Source organism: Rissa tridactyla, chromosome 1, assembly GCF_028500815.1.
Source record: "Rissa tridactyla isolate bRisTri1 chromosome 1, bRisTri1.patW.cur.20221130, whole genome shotgun sequence".
NCBI lineage: Eukaryota > Metazoa > Chordata > Aves > Charadriiformes > Laridae > Rissa > Rissa tridactyla.
This window is the reverse complement of record NC_071466.1, coordinates 92,145,626-92,159,235: the sequence shown is the minus strand read 5'-3', so window position 1 is coordinate 92,159,235 and position 13,610 is coordinate 92,145,626. Positions and strand designations below refer to the sequence as shown.

Genomic DNA, 13,610 nt, shown 5'->3' with positions numbered 1-13,610 from the left:
TGGAAACAAAGCAGAATCAAATAAGCAGCAGAGCTTGTGTGATCACACTTTCGTTCATTTGACAGTGTATTGAACCATAGGCCTGCTTCTAATAGCATTTTCTTTCAAATATTAATATAATATAGTGTGATGGATTTCACATTCAGGAGTACCTTATTTGATGATAGTAAGTGGAAAGATAGAAGATAGGAAGGTTTAAATTCTGCTAACCTATAAACACGAGCAATGTGCAATGTAGGAAGTTTTATGTGTCTAAAAGAACAAATCCCAAAGTAGGTTGTAGAACAGAAAATGTTGCTCCTCTTTGCCAGATGTTCTTTGTTACAATGAAAAAAAGATATTGTTTTTCAATTTATGAAGATGATTTCACTATCATGAAAAAAAAGCATTTATGCAGACCTTATTAAGCTGCATGGATTAACTGTGTCACAGATAAGAAGTTGGAAGCTTCTCAAGCTATGCTGAATCTGAAGAATATTTTTATGAATGGAAGAACTTAATCAAAATGCTTCGTCCATTTTAGCTTCTTTTTGCTAATAATACAAACATCATAAAGACAGTGATATGTGGTGGAAAGATTCCACACAATACTTTTGTTCCAGAATATGTTTTTGCTTGATAATGAATACTAATCTGATCATTGTCAAGCCTTATTGCAGATGCTCATGAAATTAACTCTTTAACTGTGTAACAAATTGACTGAGAAAATTAACTCCTTAACTGTGTGAGAAATTTATAGCAACACTATAAAAAATTGCTTTCTTTGTCATACCTACCTATCTACACACTTTCAAACTAAAAAAAAGTCAGTTTTAGCTTTTCACATGGTTTTCAGACAAAAGACAATATACAAAGTGTATAAACACATACAAATAAATTGCATATATAATATAAAGATTGCTTTGTAGTCCAGTTTTCAAATAATTCTTCCTTTCTCAGTTTATATTCTTTGCTTGTACTATATTTTTGTACTATATTTTTATACTATAGTAATATATTATGTGGTAGCATATTATTTGCGTACATAACTTGTGTGCAGTAATAATGTGTGTGGAAGTAACCAAAGAAAAGTTTATCGAGTAGTTCTGTCACTGTCACTAGTACAACTATTTGTCTCTGATCCCTCTGGCCTCTGTTGATTGTTTGACAGGAGACTTATTGAATGATAGAATTTTGAACCATAGTACTTCTAAAACTGTGAAGGATACTAGTGAGATTCGTACACAGGAGTCTTTCCTGTAGACTGCAGAAATTGTTACCTAGTAAGGAAATTAGGGATTTTTGATTTGGATTTTTTGCATACATTAATTTCTCTGTCAGAATTTTAGGACTATCATTGCCTATCATGCAGGATTCATGAAGAAGTTAGATTGCATCATTTCTGGTTTGATTCTTGAAAGATTTCAAACATCACGTTAGTGAAATAAGGCCATAAAGAATACCTAAATCTTTTTGTCTAATGGAAATATTTTGTGATATAATGTTTTCACCAATACTTTAGGAAGGAATTTGCCATCTAATAACTTCACAATTTTTTAATATTCTGGTAACAGCTATGATCTTAATTTCAACCAACTATGTAAAATGTAGCAGCAATATGATAGTAATTTGATTTTTGGATTAACTTTTTTCGCCAACTGAACATTGTCTGAACAATGCATGGATATTTTACTTAAATATAACAAAAGATTGTGGGTTCACTTCCACAATAATCAATGGTCTGTTTTTTTTAATTCAAAACCCTCATATAGCTCTTGGAAAAAGTGACCCCACAAAGAACGAAGAAGACTGGAACTCTTCCAAAAAATTAACATTGATCATGAGCAGCTGCTACCTATTGTAAATGTTAGCTCAAGCCCTGGAATATGGCATTAACTTGAAAGGGAAGTTACGTGTAAAAAAAACATCTTAACATCAGTATAGAAAAGGTTTTCTTAAGTGTGGGAGGAGGGCTTAAAATTTCATACTTCCTGACACCTCAAATACATTTGCTTTTTTTGCACTGAACAATTTAAGTTGATTCATAATTTAGATTATGTATTTTAAAAATTTCTAAAATTTTACATTGTGCCTTTGTTCATATTTTTCTAAGCTCAAGATAGGCAAAGGATGTGGCATGGATTTTTATTTTGGGACAGGGGCAGGTGTGTCCAAATAAAAGGCTTGGAAAAATACTGATGTGTGAGGTAACCTAAAACACGTGGTGCTAATGCTATGTAAATGAGTTACCAATTGTTGAGGAATCCAGTGTTGTTCCTCACATAGCATTACACCCTGTCACTGATATGGCCCATGTAATTAGTACATCTCCTCCTTGGGCCTGAACAAGAGTATCCAGTTCATGGAAAACAAGGAGAATGCCATTCTGTTTCTTTGTGTTTCAGGATATTTACATCGTATGCACTTTGTGTACTAGGCTTCTGCAAAGCATAAACTCCAGGATTAATGCTTAGGGGGAAAAAAAGTACATGCTTTAACTATTTGTGTTATGGTACAGGTGAAAGTATGGGTTTACATATACAATTGATGCACCCAGTCATGTCACTAAAGATGAACCAAGCGGCAGATTAAAGGGAAGATGTACTTGGTGACGTCTACGAAACATTAAAAAAAAATGTTAAGAGCACAATTTAAATGTATGAAAGTAATTGCAGTATTTTACACGGTCCTTAGATGCAACTAATTTTAAATATATGAATTATTTAGGAAATTATCTCAATTTAAGGGAATTCAAATATGAAAAAGACATTACTGTCAACTTACTGCAATTCATATGTCCAGGCAGGCACAGGAGTGACCCTGATATTCAGCACAGATTCAGATGTATTACATGTATTTACTGCTTTCACTGTTGTTACTGCTCATGGGCATTACCATGGCAGTAACCCCTGGGGATCTGTATCATGAAGGACAGTCAGCAACAGTTTGCTGTCTCACACATATGCTATCCATCATCCTGCTTTCCTGAGACTCATTCTAGCATCTTAAGTAGCTTCTGATTTTTCTCAGTTTTATCTTTACTCCCTTACTTGCAAGAGGAGGGAGTTCATCTCCCCACTACTGACAGAGAAGCACCAGGATGCTGCTGCTGCACTGCTTCACTGCTCCTTCCACAAAAGATCACAGTAATAAAATGTTCTAAAGGAAAGACCACGTTATGGATCAAAAATGGTGCCCCCACACACAGAGGCCATGAGTTGTAATTGTAATGGCAGCTTTATGGCAAGAAGAAACAGAAGGTCTTGGTTGCTAGAGTCCAACTTGCTCCCACACTCAGAAAGATTCTGACTACAGCCTATTCTGTATTTCAACTAATCACCAGTTTGAAGATCTCTTTCAGACACGTAAAGTGAATTACAGTGATGGCAACACCTAACTTTTCTAATTACAAGGGACTTGTATGTACTAAGATTGTAATCAAAGTTTTCAAAAATATTTTGACAGCATATACAGTGCACACATTACTGTGAAGTGGTGTACCACTTTTATTGTTATGACTTTGGAGAGCATCCTATCTCCCTTCCCTCCCTTCATGGTGATAAAAACATACTAACTCAGATTTCTTTTTCTTTACCACAGCTCTTGGTTCTGGTTGTCAACTGGGCTTGTGAAAAGGTCTGTATTTAAATCAGCTTTTCTATTAAGAAGGAAATTACTTTATGGATGACATCCTGGTTCAATTTACATCAATAGCAATATTCCTCTCCCTTCATTGGAGCCAGAATTTCATAATACAAGCTCAAATTAATTTTAAAATTATTACTGTAAGAAATGCAGCTTCCAGAGGCAGAATTTGTCTTGTTTCCAAATTCTTTTAATAACATAATGATGCACAATTCTTCACACTTTCACATAAGTAAAGCATATAGTTGTCCAGAAAAAAAAAGGACAATGAAAGACAAAAAAATTCTCAATTTTCTATGGTGATACCATAAAAAGGGGAAAAACAATTATTTAAAGAATAAATTTAGAATAATTGTGTACCACAAATGCTATACCACACTAATCAATCTGATGGTTTTTTTGTAATGCTATTTCAGAAGAATGCTATGGGTTTATCTATGACATATTTCTGTATGTCCTGGTTTTCCATATTTTAATACATTGGATTCATTTTCACTATGATTAGAACTCCTGAATTTCCTCACTTTGGAAGTGTCATAAAATCCTTGTGATGTACTTTCCAAAGAACAACAGCTTTTGGAAGCCCTACTTGAATTCTTTTTTGGAAAACATACTTTTATATGTTTTAATGTTACCAAATGTTGACATCAGTCAAATCCATGCTTGAAAAATATTCCTATCATTTTGGTGATGAAATTGCTTTGGAAGTGTTGCTAATACCTTAATAAATAAATCACTTAATATCAGATTATTTTAATATTTTTTTTTTCCAAACTGGAACTGACATGCACACAAAGGTCTTTGAAGGCCTGAAATTCAATAAAAATAACTGCATTTCTTCACCTCTCTTTCAGGTCTTTTTCACATTTGATTCTCATTTTTCTGTCATCTTTCTCCTCTAATTTCTGACAACATCATGTTTGATGAAAGTGAGTGAATCAGTAAGAAAGAATGTGTTGCAGAGTTCTGTTTATAACCCAACATCTGACTGATTTATAATATTAGAACATCTTGTCAGCTATGGAAGAAAGTATACATAATGTGTTTGTTAGCTGGATTCTTCATTTAGAGTGTTTCTGGTTTTGTTGATAAAAATCATTATTTTTCCAAATCCTGTATCATGAGGGAAAGGAAAGAGAAATGTTTCCTCATCCTATTACAATTAAAGAAGGCCTTCTGCTGCCAACAAATGTACATGTGTTTGCTTCTAAAGGCACAGTTCTTATGAAAGAATTACAATAAATATATTTTGGTTGGTTTAAACAACAGATGGGTGACATGTTTTACGCTTTCATTTTTCCATGGTATTTTACCACCATCTGAAAAGCTTGAATTGTAGCACTTCTTGCGTTTTTGTTGATTTTGCAATAGGAACCAATCTGGGAGTAATGACATCTCTGTGAAGGGTAAATGTTTTGCAGCAGTTTTCTGCACGTAAAGTCTGAGATAGTGAAAAAGAATAGGTAATCTGAAGGGTTTAGCTTCAGTTATGAAGCTCAGCTGGTGAGAGACGGGAGCGAAGAAAAACTAAGTTGGTAGGAAATTTCTAGAAATGGCAGTGTGCCTCTTTTTCTCCTTATTGAAAAATGTGAGAAATTGCTGTAAATGTCCAGTTCTTATTGCTACACCAAGACCTTTGACTTTGGAAATAATTGACACTGTAAAAGCTCCTTTTTTCCTCTCTAAGCAATTTAGAAAGCGGAAAATGTGATGGAAAGCAGAATAGGGATGGAAAAACTGAAAGGTTTTTCGATGAAACAGAAACGTTTGGTCTGAACTCAGAAAGTCCTTAGGCGTGGAGTCCCCAGTGAAAGCATTCGGATCAATCAGTAGAAGTAAAAATCTAAAACTTTTTCATAGTAAACAAATGTTAGTCTGACAGACCTTCCTGTGAAAGGAAGTCATGCTACACATGACTACTTTCATCTCATGCTTCGAGTCAGGCAGTGTTGTGCTCAAGCGTAGCTCTGCAGCAAGCAGAGCTCACGTGTCACCACGAAACATTGGCAGCAGAGAGAGGCTGGGCCAAGCTGCCTCCACAGGCAGGAGAAGGCACCCCACCGTCACCATGTCCTCCCACCCCTTACCTTCTTCTTCCTCTCCACCACACCCCAAGCACCTTGCACACTTCTGTAGGCTTTAATCCGTCACAGGTTATGGACCCTGGCGAGGCTTACACAGAGTACATCATTGGCAAAAGCAGAATAAGTTGCTTTAAAGCAGAGTTAGTAAAAAATTTTTGGCAAGTGAAATTCCATCAAAATGTTGTTTTTTACAAAGCTGTAAAGCTGCCCAGAGATGTGTCAGTTTAGACAAAGATGAAATTTTTTAATAAGAAGCGTGTGAATAGAGACAGAGAGACAGAAATGATTCAAGGTACAGGCATAAATGTACCCACATTCTCACCCAAAATGCTCAGACAGTATAATTCTGTCCTTTGAAAGTGTTCAGGGAATTTGTTTACCTTCCAACAAGCAATTTCAAAAGAAAGAAAAAAACAAAACCAAAAACCCCCAACACCTTAAAATTTGATACAAAATAGAATTGAGACTGCTCAATTTTGAACAACTCTTCTTAAGGTGAGACAACTGAAAAGAAAAAACAAGAATTTTTTTGGCATCTTGCAAAAAATCCTGTAGTAATTTACCTGCAGCAGTATTCAAACAGACATTTTTAAGCTCAATTACTACAACCTTTAAAACTTTAAAGATTTCTCTCATAATTAAGAGAGGAATCTTAATTATATTATTTTCTTACAAATACAGGGGAAAATATCCAAGTATTACCTCCCTGTAAGTGAAAATTAATTTAAGATTGTGATAATTTGAAAAATCATGTAAAGGAGTAGGATGAAATAATATTGCATTTGAACATATTGACATGTAGCTGCTTTCTTTTCTGGTTCTTTCCCCTGTTTCTTCAGCATTGCTCCTTATCAAAAGTATATCATGTTATCTGAGCTAAAGAACAAGCTGGAAAGGAGCTACATATATATCATACTCTTTATAAGTTGTCATCTTTGGGGCAAGGAAAACAAGAAGATCGAAGCACTGCAAAGTGCTTCAGTATCCAAAATATCCATATTGATTCAATGTAAAGATGTGTTAGGAGCTATGGTAAGTGATGTGAATTTACAACTCACTCAGCAAAGGAAGAAGTATCTTGGAGCTGAACATTTCCACCGCTCATTTCTCCACTGCTCTGAGATGTATAGTGACATTTTTTAATGGAAATCAATTGGCTTTAAAGACATTGGATAAAGGAGAGCAATATGGTGCACTAATCTCTCAGAAGTACAACATTTTGCAGAAGCTTTTGGGAAAAGAAGTCAGCCATATTGATTTGGAAGGCAAAGAAAGGAACTTCCCAGTAGGAAGAAAGGATAAAGAATATGTACACAACTCAGAGACCAGGGTAGAATCTGGGCTGCCCTATACCTATGCATAGTCATGGATATACACTGTTTTTCCAGTGAGAATTCAAGGTAGCTCCTAATGTTTAGTTAAAACAGAGATAAATACTCTTTCAGCATTATTTTGGTTTTGTGCTATATTGTGTAAAGCTGGCTTGCCTCCCTTCTTGACAGAAATTAAGAGAATGAATAGCAACGGTTGTAGAAACCCTTTACAGGTACACCCTGAGAGAGGCTTGGTGCAGTGGCAACTAAGACAGCTACAAAGAGATCGCAAAAAGAGTCTGTCTTCATAACAGATGAGCTGTACCAATGTGAATTGGCCATCACAGTGATGGCAAAATGAAACAAAGAGGGACACGCTCTTTCCATGACATACAGAACACAAGCCACTTTGGAAGGCCCTAACTGGAACTCCAAAGCAGACCCATTCTCCTCTTTTCTGTAGGAGACAGATGCTACTCCAGATGCAGACTCACAGATGCCCAATGGAGGGGGAGGATCACTTCCATGAACATGCTGGCTCCACCACTGCCAATACAGCTCAGAGTGCTGAGGCTGCCTTTGCTGTGGGGCTCACTGCTGGCTCATGTTACACTTGATTAACACCTGGGCTCTCTGGACCTTTCCTTCAGAGCAGTTTCCAAGCAGTCAGCCCACACCTTGCGCTGCACCATGATGTTATTCCATTCCAGCTGCAATGTTTTGCATTTTGCTTTGTTGAAATTCCCAAGATTTTCTCCTGCTTATTTCCCCAGCCTCTCAAGTGCCACCTCCCAGCCCTGCCCTCCAGCAGATCAACTGCTCCCCAAAAGAGAGATGGAGGTAACAAGACTTCAAGCCTGATAACAATGTGTTTTCCAGACCAGGGCCTGACATTGATGGCTATGTGCTTGTGCTGTAGTAAACACTGCAGATAAAAGGTGTTTCTTTATTAGCTGTTAAACTTAAAAATAATTCTGCCTTTCCAAATCAAACCATAAAAGGATTCACGCTTTGCCCATATAAACCGTCTTTCAGTGCAGCACCTTCAGCTTTTCCTTCTCACCTTAAGAAGGGTCCATAGGTCACATGAAAGTAGGATATGAGAAAAAGCAGGAGGCAGCATTATACCAGCCCCAAGCTAAAGTTACCAGTTTGTTATGCGTACAGCCTCTTTAGTACACAGAGCACAGAATGGATTCTGCAAATAGTTAGATGAAAGGCTGTCTGATGGTACCTTTCACCCAACATCTTTCCACACAGCTCTGGGAAAATGCATTTTGTTCTGCAAAACATGGCCTTACAGGTACTGGGGGGTACTTGCCTCCATAGATCCAAACTTTTATCCTTGGGATCAGTGAGCAGTGAACAATGGTTTGAATTCATTGTACTGCTATTTGTGCATGAAACTGTGACTACATGAGAGAATGGGCATGTGCAAAGCATTTTCATTGCTTCTTGTTAAAGCTCAGGACTGTCTCTATTTCTGTCCCTCATAAAAAGATACTGGATAGAAATTCCAAATGTAATATGTTCTCCACAGCTAGAATAAATTAATCATAAAGATATACCTGTTTTTAGCAACTTTTTCATACTGAGGTAGTATTCCTATAAATGTTTGTTTTAAAGTGTGGGAAGTAATGGAGTACTTTTATTTAATTGTGTCTGGATTTATTCAACAAAAATATACAAATTAAAAAGAGAAAACAAGAAACAATATGAAGTCTTGATGAATATAACGCAAAGGAATATTTTGATTTAGAACTTTAAAAATGAACTACTTCAGTACTCTAGTGTACTGAAGTTATCAAAATTATTAATAATGACACACAACTACTATTGTAATTGCTGTACCAATCATAGGGACATTATGCAAAATTCTTTAACAGGAACAACATCATTTACATGAGTGCTATTGCTAATTAGTTTGATGCTTTCTGCTAGCAGAATGATCACACACTAAGAGCATATATTTAGAGTATTTGTAACAAGGAATTTACTTAAGTATAATCTTCTATGTTTGGTTATGATGGAAGACTTGGGAACTTTGTTGAACACTGAATACTGTCATTGCCCTTTCCCGACTATGATAAAGGAGGGCAATGCATTCTCTGTAGTGACTGATGCAAAGTGGTGACAAGAGCCATTTATGCAGTTAGGAGAAAATAACCCCTAGCACTTTGTAAAAATTACATTAAGCAAACAAACATAGAAAACAATGACAGCTACAGGCTGTTCAAATTCATATCAATAATATCCTTGGTTTTCCTTAGCAACTAAGAAATAAAGAAGAAACACAGTAAATTGGATTACAGAAAAGGTCCTTCTAAACCTTTGGTTCTAGGGAAGGACACCATTACCGGGAGGGTGAATTTGGGTTGGTATATTCAAGACATTCCTCCAGATGTAGGCTACATCCAGATAACTATTTAAAAATGTTAAGAAGATATACAAAAACATCATGCTGCCATTAAAGAGTTTTCAATCTACTTTCAGTTTTGCAGAAAGCAGGGTAACATTAAATTAAACATACATGCTTACAGTTACTTTGAATAAGGAATTGATTGTTGTTGCATTGAATATTTTAATAACTTTCATGAAGTAAACACTGCAAAGAACATTATAGCAGTCTCATTCACTTTAATTAGTCATATTATAAATTATGCGAGTGACACTGCTCAGCTGCCTAGCAGTAAGTTAAATGCCGTTTCTGTATTCACATGTAAATAACTGTGGGTGACAATTAAGAAAATGTTGATAAAGGAGTATGTAATTACTGCTATTAACATCACATCTTGAAAACAATTGAGGACTGAGTTATACCTGTTAAAATAGAAAGGTCCTTTGAAGACAAAACCCAAAAGATTCTTTTCACATGCTTGTTTTAATCTAGTTGATTATTATATGTTTAATGAATGCACAATACAAACCAGTATGGAAGACAAAGCAATAAGGAACAAAGAAAAATATTTTCATTTTCCTGATGACTGCATAGAATGAAGTCTAACTTACTGTAATACAGATTTTAATAAGTCTATGTCTGATACAAAATGTGGATGAGAGGCAACTGCCTTTTATTTAGGTTTTGCTTTTCTGTTGACATATTTGATTTGGTAATTGTAGAAGCTTGTGAATAGATACGGACCAAATTTCCGTAACCAAGAAATATTTTGTTAATCCATTAATGAGAGACACATGCTATCTACTGATTTTCCCCAACCCTCCCTCCTCCAAAAAATCAGAATAGGATGAAGCCACAGTTCTTTGCCAAGCACGCTAAGCCCATCTGCATCTAGGACATCCTAATTGCTTCTTACCATACCAACAATGCTATCATGACTCACATGTTATTTATACTCCAACAGTTCTGCCCTGAACTTCTGCCAAATTTTCTTCATCACATCAAGTCACAAAAACACACTGAGATATTTCTCTTGATGTGTAGCAAGGATACATTCAGCTATGTTGTACATAGAACTATAGAATCATAGAATGATTTGGGTTGGAAGGGACCTTAAAGATCATCCAGTTCCAATACCCCTGCCATAGACCAAGTTCCACTAGACCAGGTTGGTCAAAGCCCCATCCAACCTGGCCTTGAACACTTCCAGGGATGGGGCAACCACAACTTCTCTGGGCAACTTGTTCCAGTGCCTCACCACTCCCACAGTAAAAAATTTCTTCTTAATATCTAATCTAAATCTACCCTCTTTCTGTTTAAAACCATTACCCCTCCTCCTATCGCTACACTCCTTGATAAAAAGTCCCTCTCCACCTTTTCTGTAGGCCCCCTTTAAGTGCTGAAAGACTGCTTGCTATAAGGTCTCCCTGGAGCCTTCTCTTCTCCAGACTGAACAACCCCAATGTGCTCAGCCTGTCTCATAGGAGAGGTGCTCCAGCCCTCTGGTCATCTTCGTGGTCCTCCTCTGGACCCGCTCCACAGGGTCCAGAGCCGGACACAGTACTCCAGGTGGGGTCTCACGAGAGCACAGTAGAGGGTCAGAATCACCTCCCTTGGCCTGGGGGCCATGCTTCTTTTGATGCAGCCCAGGATGTGGTGTTCTCTCTGGGTTGTGAGCACACATTGCCAGCTCATGTTGAGCTTCTCATCCACCAACACCCCCAGGTCCTTCTCCTCAGGGCTGCTCACAAGCCATTCTCTGCGCGGCCTGCATTTCTGCTTGGGATTGCCCTGACCCCTGTGCAGGACCCTGCACTTGGCCTTGTTGAATTTCGTGAGGTTCACACGGTGCCACTTCTCAAGCCTGTCAGGGTCCCTCTGGATGGCATACCATCCCTCCAGCATGTCGACCATGCCACACAGCTTGGTGTCTTCAGCAAACTTGCTGAGGGTGCACTCAATTCCACTGTCCACTGTGTCAACACAGATGTCGAACACCAGTCCCAGTACTGACCCCTGTGAAATGCCACTCATCATTGGTCTACACTTGGACATTGAGCCGTTGACCGCAAGTCTTTTAGTGCGGCCATCTAGCCAATTTCTTGTCCACTGGGTGGTCCATCTAACAAACACATGACTCTCTAATTTAGAGACCAGGGTGTCATATGGGATGCATGACATTGTGAAGGATGGAACACTCTGTACCACTACTGCATTTCACTCATCTCTTAGCATATGGTATGCTGAACTAGTCTAGTTGGTATGGGTCCACACTCAATTATGGGACATGAAGCTATGCCCAATCACCACATTAAACCTGATCTGTAACTATTCCTGAATGCTTAAGGTGTTCTATCTGAAATATATTTAGAAATACAGTAATTCACTCTTTTTCAAATTGCCCTACATTTATTTAGTTGTCCTTAAAAATCTGATATCAAATTGCCATTACTAATAGAAGTGTAGAGGAAGAAAATCTGTAGCAATTCCAAATGGAAGCACTTCAAGTAGAAAGATATGGGAGCCGCTGGGAGCACTTGCAGCAGTGACTGATGGGTAGAGATTGATCTCTTCTGTGCAAACCAAGCCTGCTGTCAGCAATAGCTTGTCTCTTTTTTGGCTGATTTCAAAAGCATTGCACAGAAAATTAGGTAACATGAAAGGTGATACTTCTCTCTTCTATATCCCACACCATGCACGATACAGAGCTTTATGTGATCTGGAAAATGAATGCAAAGCAATGAACTTGCAGGTAAAATTTGAGCGCACAATGGCTTCTAGCTGGGGAGCAGCATTAGAATTTACAGTATCTGTAGAGACAAAACAGGGTTGCCTGTGTCCCCTGGAAATATGGGAGTAGTTCAGGTAGGGCTACAGTAGTCCCTGGAGTAATTAATGATGACCAAGTAAAAAGAAATGCAGGAAAGATAGTCGAATATCTGATTTTGAGGACAGAGTGACAATGCCAATATCCTTGTGGATCATTAAGCTCCCAATTCAAGTATCAATGGCAGTGGCAGCAGACTTTTATTAGCCTTATCTTACTTTTTGACATATAAAACCCAAGTTTTTTGGAAGACCTTGTTGGAAAATTATTTATCTTAGGTGTTCCTTCATATTCCTTTATTTTGGTGGAATTCAAAATCTTTGGGAGTGGGCATGAATAACAAAGTAAATAAGTAATTTGGTCAGTAATTTGACACCTTTTCTTTGCTAACAAATGGTACAAACAGTAACACCAAGACATATATTGCAGCACTATACTATCCAACTTAATTTTGGATTCAAATGAAATGGAAAAGAAAATCAGTATAAATTCTACTTGTAAACTTTCTGCAAAAAGCAGATGAGATGTCATCCTAAAAAGTATTATTTCCATGTTCTTTCTTTTCTACAGAGATGGAAAGGGATCATTAGGAATATATATAACCCAGCAAGCAAGGGATTGTTATATACCTCTGCAAATAGCACATAATAAATCAGTGAACAAAACCCATGAAGACTCCACTGTTCGAAATATTTTTTTTTTTAAAATACCTACCCCTGCTATGACAGATATGACTGGGTGGTCTAGCTTAAAAAAATATCCCAAACAAATGAAAAAGGTTCTTCCCAGCAGCAGAGTCCTCTCATTACTTCAGAACTCAGGTTTGAGGCTTGAAGAAGCAGCAGTAGGGTTATTATCCTCTGTAAGATTCAGTCTCCTGTGACAATTTTGTGACAAACTCTAACAGGATAACAAGGTATGCAGGGCTAACACAGGAGGATGATAATGCACTTGAGATTGCCTTTTGAGTAATTATGTGATCCCAATTAAATTATTCTAGTTTAGAAAGTCTTAAAAGGCAGGTCAAAATTTGGTATTCATTGTCCATCTTTCTCTAGGAGTTGAAGTCCTGCTCAATACACTGCATAATTGCCATGAAAGTAATGATTACAGCCTCATTGTCAGGCTTCATTACTGAGCTTCCTTTGCAGCACTCACAGCTTAGGTTGCTCCCCAGTTTTTCTCACATTCGAATGCATCAGGTTCTGGTAATAAATGTCATTTAGGATATATAGAAAGGTACTGCCACACCAGAGATAATTCAATCCTAATTAAGCACTTGCAGTATTTCTAAAAAAAAAAAAAAAGGGGTTACTATTTATGCTGGTTCTTTTAATAACTTATGAGTCTGGACTCTACACAGT

General features: G+C 37.2%; 1 protein-coding gene across 1 annotated transcript in view; it reads right to left on the bottom strand.

Moving 5' to 3' along the window:
- Positions 1-13,610, bottom strand: part of IL1RAPL1 (interleukin 1 receptor accessory protein like 1) — a 753,247-nt gene that overhangs the window by 98,446 nt on the left and 641,191 nt on the right. The window lies entirely within an intron of this gene.